Raw genomic sequence first — 7,513 nt, 5'->3', positions numbered from 1 at the left:
AATATATTAATTTTTATATATTTCCAACAAATTTATTGTTTATATTGCTAGCAATTGATGCAGTAACATGAGAGAGTTCTTATATATAAGGCCTTCTTACATAGGATAAGTAAATTCCATAAAAAATTTCTCACGTTTTTTACCTGAATTGCTAACTATCCAAACAAAAAATTACTGGACATCCGAATCTAACCATATGGGCAGCATCGTAGTAATTCGTACAACAAATATGAGAGGGTTCTTATAGGATCTACTCGTCTGAATAGGTCACAAACAGCCCACTTACTTGTTAGAATAGGTAAACCTTATAGAAATTCTCACTTTTTCTGTCACAATTTCTAACCATCCGAATAAAAAAAATTACTGGATATCCGAAGCTAACCAACAGACAGTGATCCTTTTGAATTATTTGTCTCGAATTCGGGTAAGTAATCGTGAGAGACAGCTTATAGAACCCACCTGACCGGATAAGTGATTAGGCAACCTAATTTTTATTTGCTCATATAAATCTTAAAAATTGTCTCTCATAGTCATCGGTCTGAACTCTCTTAAATTCGAACAAAAACTTTGAAAGAATCGTAGTTCCCAACCATAATAGCAGCCTCGGAAGAACCACATTCAAAATAGTCAAAAGGATGGTAGGGTAGATGTGTCTACCCGTTCAATTTTCAAAACTCTCACAAGTCACATGGATTGAATCATTGAATGATTTGAATCCGCTTAATTAGTGTGTATTAGATGGATAATGACGTTCATTAAATTTAATTGAAAAGCCCATGGAGACAGCAATATGCTCACGCAATTATTCTACTTTCAACATGTGTTGCACAACTAACAATTCCTTTTCCTTTTTCTTTCCAACTACACCTTTACCTGATCGTGGTTTCACGCGCGTTTGAAGTGCGAGTAACCTTTTGATTATTCTTCACGTGTACCCGTGTACGCATTAATTACGGGCTTAATTGAAGGGGTTATTCACATCGATCTTTTCTTTCTTATTTGGCTCCACCCAGTTTCAGAAAGAGGAAAGTTGGGTTTACCTACTTTAAGCCAAAAATAAACAAATTACAGAATATGTGTTAATTTTTTAATAGTTTAAATTTAATTTTTTAAATTTAGACGGTTGAAAGAACTATATATGCTTAATTTTTTTTTACAGCACCTAATTTAGATCCGTTTGGGATTGACAGAGCTCTCTATTCAGCTGCTAGAATAACAAGAATCATCTTCTTAATGGAGTGCCATCGATTTGTATGTTTTGAGCAAGTATTGCATGAGCTCCATGAAGAGCTAATTTTGATTTGTGTTTTTCAATTTTTAGTAATTTATTGCTTAAATTGCTAACAATTTCATTAGCAAATTGTGACGGATCTCATATTGAATTACCTATCTAAATGAATTTTTAAGAAAAATACACGTACCCTCTTCAAACTATATATACCACTTTATTATTAATGTCCTCCTAAATTATCAATTGTGTCAGTGCTCCTCCTAAATTATCAAAACGATGTCAATGTCCCTTAAGACCAATAGAAAAACAAAAATAACCTTAAAAAAAATTCAATAAGACAAAATATCATTATAAATTTGTAAAACAAACAAAAAATTGAAAACAAAAATGGACCCTTTTTATTAAAAAATAAAAATAAAACAAAAAATTTTATAAAAAATAATTAAAAGGATCCTCGTGGTTTTTCATTTTTTTTCCCTTTTTTTGAAAAAAAGAAAAAAGAAAAAATGGTTTTTAAATTTATGAAAGATATTTTTATCATGAGGAAGATATTCAGATTATTTTATTAGTTTAACAACACGAAATGTGCATTTGGGATTGCGATTTCATAGAGAAAAAGTGCGATTTTAAACCAAATCACAGAAAATGAACAGTTTGGAAACTACTTTTTTTTAAAATTGAGATTTGAAAACGTAGAAAATGCTTATTTAAATCGTAAGCAATGTGTTGCTTTTTTGAAAACGTAGTATTTTAAAAGGATAAATTGCGATTTTACCAAACACTTAACTGTTTTTTTTTAAATCACTATTTTAAATCGTACATTTTAAAATCACTATTTTAAAATCGTATTTTTTGAAATCGTAAACCCAAACGGAATCGAAGGCAATTGATAGTTAGAAGAGAAAATGCAATAAAACGATAATTTAAAGAGAATTTGTAGTTTTTTCTTAAATTTTAAAATGGTTGACCACTTACTTATAGAAAATCTGGATCCCATTTTTTAATCTCCTCCAAATAGTACACGCTTTTTCATGCTCCAGCTCATAAAGCTAAATTTGTCGGGGAAGAGAAGACCAATGCCTCGTCATTTTCTTACCTGAAGAATACAAATAAAGCTTGATCAACCCAAACGCAAATGTTCCGGCACAAATTTTCTATAAAAGAGTTATAAATTAAAAATATTCATTAGATTATAGGCACGGACGGAACGAGAAGTTCTTACTACAGAAGCTAAGTGTCAAAAACATTTATTGATAAGAATCAATAAACTAAATTTTTATTTTTTACCCTTTTTTTTTTTTTTGAAAATTGAATGGGGCATAGCCTATACCTACCCCCTTAAATATGTCCCTTATTATCAAGTCATATGTATTACACATGTAAAATTTTGTTAAATTTTAATTTAGCATAGAAAACTAATAATTGATTGATTGTCAAAAGAAAATAGTTGTACAAATTGATATGACAGTTTATTAGACATTTATCATGTCAGTTACATTATTCACACAACTCCAATAGTCTCTTTTACATCAACAGTGTCATCTAAAAGTTTTTATGGGTAGTTCAGTCATCTCCTCCAACCTATTATAGGAGACAGTTATCCACCCACTGATGGCTTATAGGACGGTGGTCACAACCACCCATCCGCTCTCCTATATGGGGGTGGTCGGCAACCCATAAGAGTGGTTGGGGGCTGACAAAGGGTAAAATGGAAGAGTTATTCAACCACCCTTTAGTTATTTTACTTTTTTATTATTTCTTTTTCTAAGGCTTAGAATTAAATGACACCCCCAAACCACATGGACTTTCATGTCAATTTAGTAGCTATCATGATGAATGCTACACTTGATACTATGCATATGTAATTAAATAATGGATAATAATACACCTATAACTTTTTTACAACATGCTAACACGTGTCAACAGGGGTGGAGCTAGCCTAAGCTTGGGGGGCTCTAAGGTTTTCTCAAAAAATAAAATAAAATAAAATTTTACTCCTAATTTTTTTTTTTTAATTTTGCCCCCCAATTTTATTTTATTTTTCAATTTTGCCCCATCAAATCTCAAATGCTTGCTCCGCCTTTGCGTGTGAATATATTGTTAAAGCCATGTCAACAACTAAAAAAATTTTGACACCCTCCAATCAAATGTTAACTTGTGTGAACAAGTTGTAAAAAAGTATTAAATCTAATAAATTTTCAATAAAAAGTATCCCTTAACCTATATATTCGAGGTAGGCTTGAAAGCTCAACTGAATGATGTAAGAGTGGAGAACAGAAAATCATATATTTATATGATCAAATGGTCAAAATATCTTGAAAATTTAAATTCACACACACACACAACTTCTTCTTCTTCTTCTTCTTTTCTATTTAATTGAAATGGTTTCCGTTTTTTAATATCGTAAACTATTTTTTGAATTTAAGCTTCTCTTTCTTGTACACATTCTCTCTCACAATTTATTTTTTTGCTACTGCTTAAAGGCGTTAGATTTTGGTCGAAGGTCACCGAAATTTGCTTAGATATTACCGGAATCCAGCCAATAACTCCAGCGGGAGGTCACTTAAGTTTGTTGAAAATTGCCGGTGTTTTTTGCCGTATCCAACCATTGTCTGCCATCGATTTTTTCTACAGGAATAAAACGCCAAAAATATTTTATAACAAAAAATAAAAAATAAAAAATTACATCAAAACAAGGAGAGCCAGAGTTTTATGCTTTGGATATCTCTTATGTTAGTGTGTCTGTCCACGGTCGTTATGGACAAGATTCTACAAGAACGAGTCCCTAGGTCCAATGTGAAGTCTGCCATGGGTTCCGAGGTAGAAGCTTATACTTTTATTCTTGGTCAGACGTTTTTTTTTCTTTCCTTTTTTTTTCTTTTGTCTTTGATACATTAAAATGACACTGTTTGTCCCACAAGGAAAAACATGTCAATCTTTTTGTGGGTGCTTTTTCTCAACCAAATTTTGTTTTTTCACATCAACCTCAATATGTTAAAAAAACTATATACAAAACACTATGGTTTGTATTTTCAAAGACTAAGGTTTGTATTAGCTCTGGTCTTTCTTTCTTTCTTTTTTTTCTTTTTTTCTTTTTTTTTTTTTCTATTTTCTGTTTCTTTGGCAGAAGTATGCGAGAGGAGCTCCATTCTCATTAGTCGTTGCCCCGCAAAGGGTCCCACCATTTACAAGAGATCTCTATCCTACTTACAGTAATTTTTTTTTTTTTTCCTTTTTTGAAGTCTTTTTTACTTTTGCCCCAATCTTTTTGAGCAAGATATATGAAAAGAGCTTATTTGTCCAAGCAGAGAGCTCACCTAAAGATCTTTTACGCCATCAAAAAGCTCTCTCGTTACTTTTTTGTTATTATTACCCTTTGTCCTCCTCTTTGGAAACAGTAAAAATAAATATTTTAAATAAAATAATGAAAATTAATTACTAAAATGATTTAGAAAAGTAGATAAATACAAAAAAATAAAAAAGATAAATATTTAGGGAGCTAATTTTGCTAAATATTCTATAATGGTCAACTGACAACACCCATGTGGCCAAAACCCAAGAAAAGAAGACAAAAAAAGATAAAAACTAAAAATCACTCTAGTCTCTCTATGGTAATTACATGAGCGCGAGTGTGAATCACGTGCCGGGACGACACGTGGGCTCCACTAAGGTGTTTTGGGGCTGTTTCCTGGAGGACGATATCGCATCTACCTGTCGCCTCAAGTTCATGGTACGGAGGATCCGTAATTTCGGTGAAATCTTTGATTATTTTGACTTTTTCTTTTCCAGGGGCAGTCAATTCCCTCATATAGTTTGGATGACGTGGTTCTGTGCTATTGGTCGCTTTAAGATCTTTCACGCTTTGGAACCGGATGAGTAGAGTAGATGGGGTTGTACAGCATCCCCGTGCTACTGGCTATAATAAGTAGGGCATTGAAGAAGATCACTCTCAGGGGCCCCACAAAAATATGACCTTTGATTCCTGATCCCAACAAATATGTCAGTCCATTCATGTTCTTAATAACTTTCAAATATCTTTCTCACCAAACATTCATATTTCACAATTTAAAATATAATAATATTAACTTTACTATTTTTTTTTTAAAGTAAACTTTTTCTAATTTAAAAAAATTAACTTTATTGACAATAACAAACAAATTTTTTCTTTTACTTTTTATTAATAAAATATTTAAAAACTTCTTTTATATTTACATTACATCAATGCATTTTTTCAACCAAAATATAAAGCAGTAATGAATGTTATACGCTACCTTTACATCATCTGAAGCTTACATGACGTGATCTCCGATTAAAAAATCAATTTTTATAAATTAATGTTACGGATATCACGCCACATACGCTTCAAGAGAATGATAAAGGGATGTAGGAGTGTTGTATAACATTACTCGATACAAAAAATCGCTCTTAAAAAATATTTGCCAAAGACATTTTTATTGACAATGGGATATATTTGTTAATGTGTTTGGAGATGTATTTTCTTGTGAACATCTCTGGTTCATCCCTTTTGCAAAATATATAACGGATGTACAACGGAATGATTTCTATCATTTTTCACTTTTTATTTATGATTTAAAAAAATATTCTGATGTGATATAAAAATCAAATATTTTTTAGAAGTGTTTTGGGTTGTTTATTAATTAAAGTAATTCTACAATTCTCTTTGATGTCCCTTTAATAATGAGGTAGCTTTTAATTAAAATTACCATTTAATCAAAATTAAATAGTGATCGATCATAAATTTAATGGCTAAAAACTTTCTAAATATGCATTATCATATTAGGGCAAAACTATTAACAAACATATGTTGTCACCATCACACACTTTGGTTGATTTTTACACGTGCAGAAAATGGATTAATCATGTAATTTTATGTTTTTTTTTTTGAAAAGAATCATGTAATTTTATGTTGTGGGTAGGAATAAGCTCCCCTGGTTTATAATATATAATAATTGGCAATAGCGTATTAAACAAGGAACAAAAACTTTTATAAGACGTTATCAGTGGAACACAGACTCTCTATTAATTGGGACAGCCCAACTTTCTCAATTCAATATCTTCTCAAAATCATATAATATTATATATTATATTATTAATAACCTCAAACAATCTTATCCTCATCAATTGATGTCGATATCTGTGGGAACTCAAGGTCAAAATTTTCTTCCTTTTTTTTATTACAAAAATAAAACAGTGATTTTTTATTTTTTTATTAAGTACATCAAAAAAGAACTACAATAAAGAAAAAGTATTAGAACTACATTGAAAAAGTATTATTGATTCCAATTTTTTTTTTTTCTTAAAAAAGTGAAACTACCCTAATCAGCCCCTAATCTCACGTTTTTTATATATTTTTTTTTTTTGGGAAAAAAACAAAAATAAAATAAAATGAGTCATGAAGTAGGTAAAGTCAATACTCATACCATTCCAAATTGGCGAAAAGGAGTAAACGAGCCATCTCTAATGATTTAGGAGTAGTTCGGTGTCATTTTTAGTCAAAATTTCAAACAAAAGTTCATAAGAATGAGCTATTTGATATTTATGCTTACTCCATAGAGATTTAAACTACTTATTAAATTTTAAAGAGCTTATTACAAATTAGTGAAATTAAATTTTATATTGTTTTCTTTGATTTTTAATTTGTTATTCCCTACTCTCTTGGACCCTTGGTATTTGGGGAGAAGATTGAATTACTTTGTTTATATTTATATTATATTATTTAGAGTCTTTTAAAGAATATGATCTTCTTAAATTATGTGTCTGAATTTGAGGTAATACGGGTAGGCGATTTTGAGATATGACTTATAGAACCTACTTGATCCGATAAGTGGTTGAATAACCTAATTTTTATTTAATCAGGTGAATTTCATAAGTGATATTTCACAATCATCCATTCAAATAATTTGAAAAGATTCGTCTTTTAATCCGGACGACTAAGTCTTGATTGGCATACTTTGACCCTACTTTCCGTTGAAAATTTTCGTACCATTTTTAAAAAGAATTTCCTGGGCCTCTAAGAACTATATATATATATTTTTTTTTAAAAAAAAAAAAAGAAAAGGAAAAAGAAAAGGAAAGCGGTAATAAAATAAAGAAAAAAAAAAAAAAAAGGGAAAAAAGTCATTGAAAGAGGACATCCACTTTCCCAATAAATAAATACCCACTGTCTGACAATTGACATCTTGCTTTTTAGCCGAATGACACCAGACAACTTAATGGCATGAAAGTAAGCCCACTTATTTATTTATAGGCACCATTTTTTGT

The sequence above is a fragment of the Alnus glutinosa genome, chromosome 3 (genome assembly GCF_958979055.1).
Source record: "Alnus glutinosa chromosome 3, dhAlnGlut1.1, whole genome shotgun sequence".
Taxonomy (NCBI): domain Eukaryota; kingdom Viridiplantae; phylum Streptophyta; class Magnoliopsida; order Fagales; family Betulaceae; genus Alnus; species Alnus glutinosa.
Note: the sequence above shows the minus strand (reverse complement) of the source record.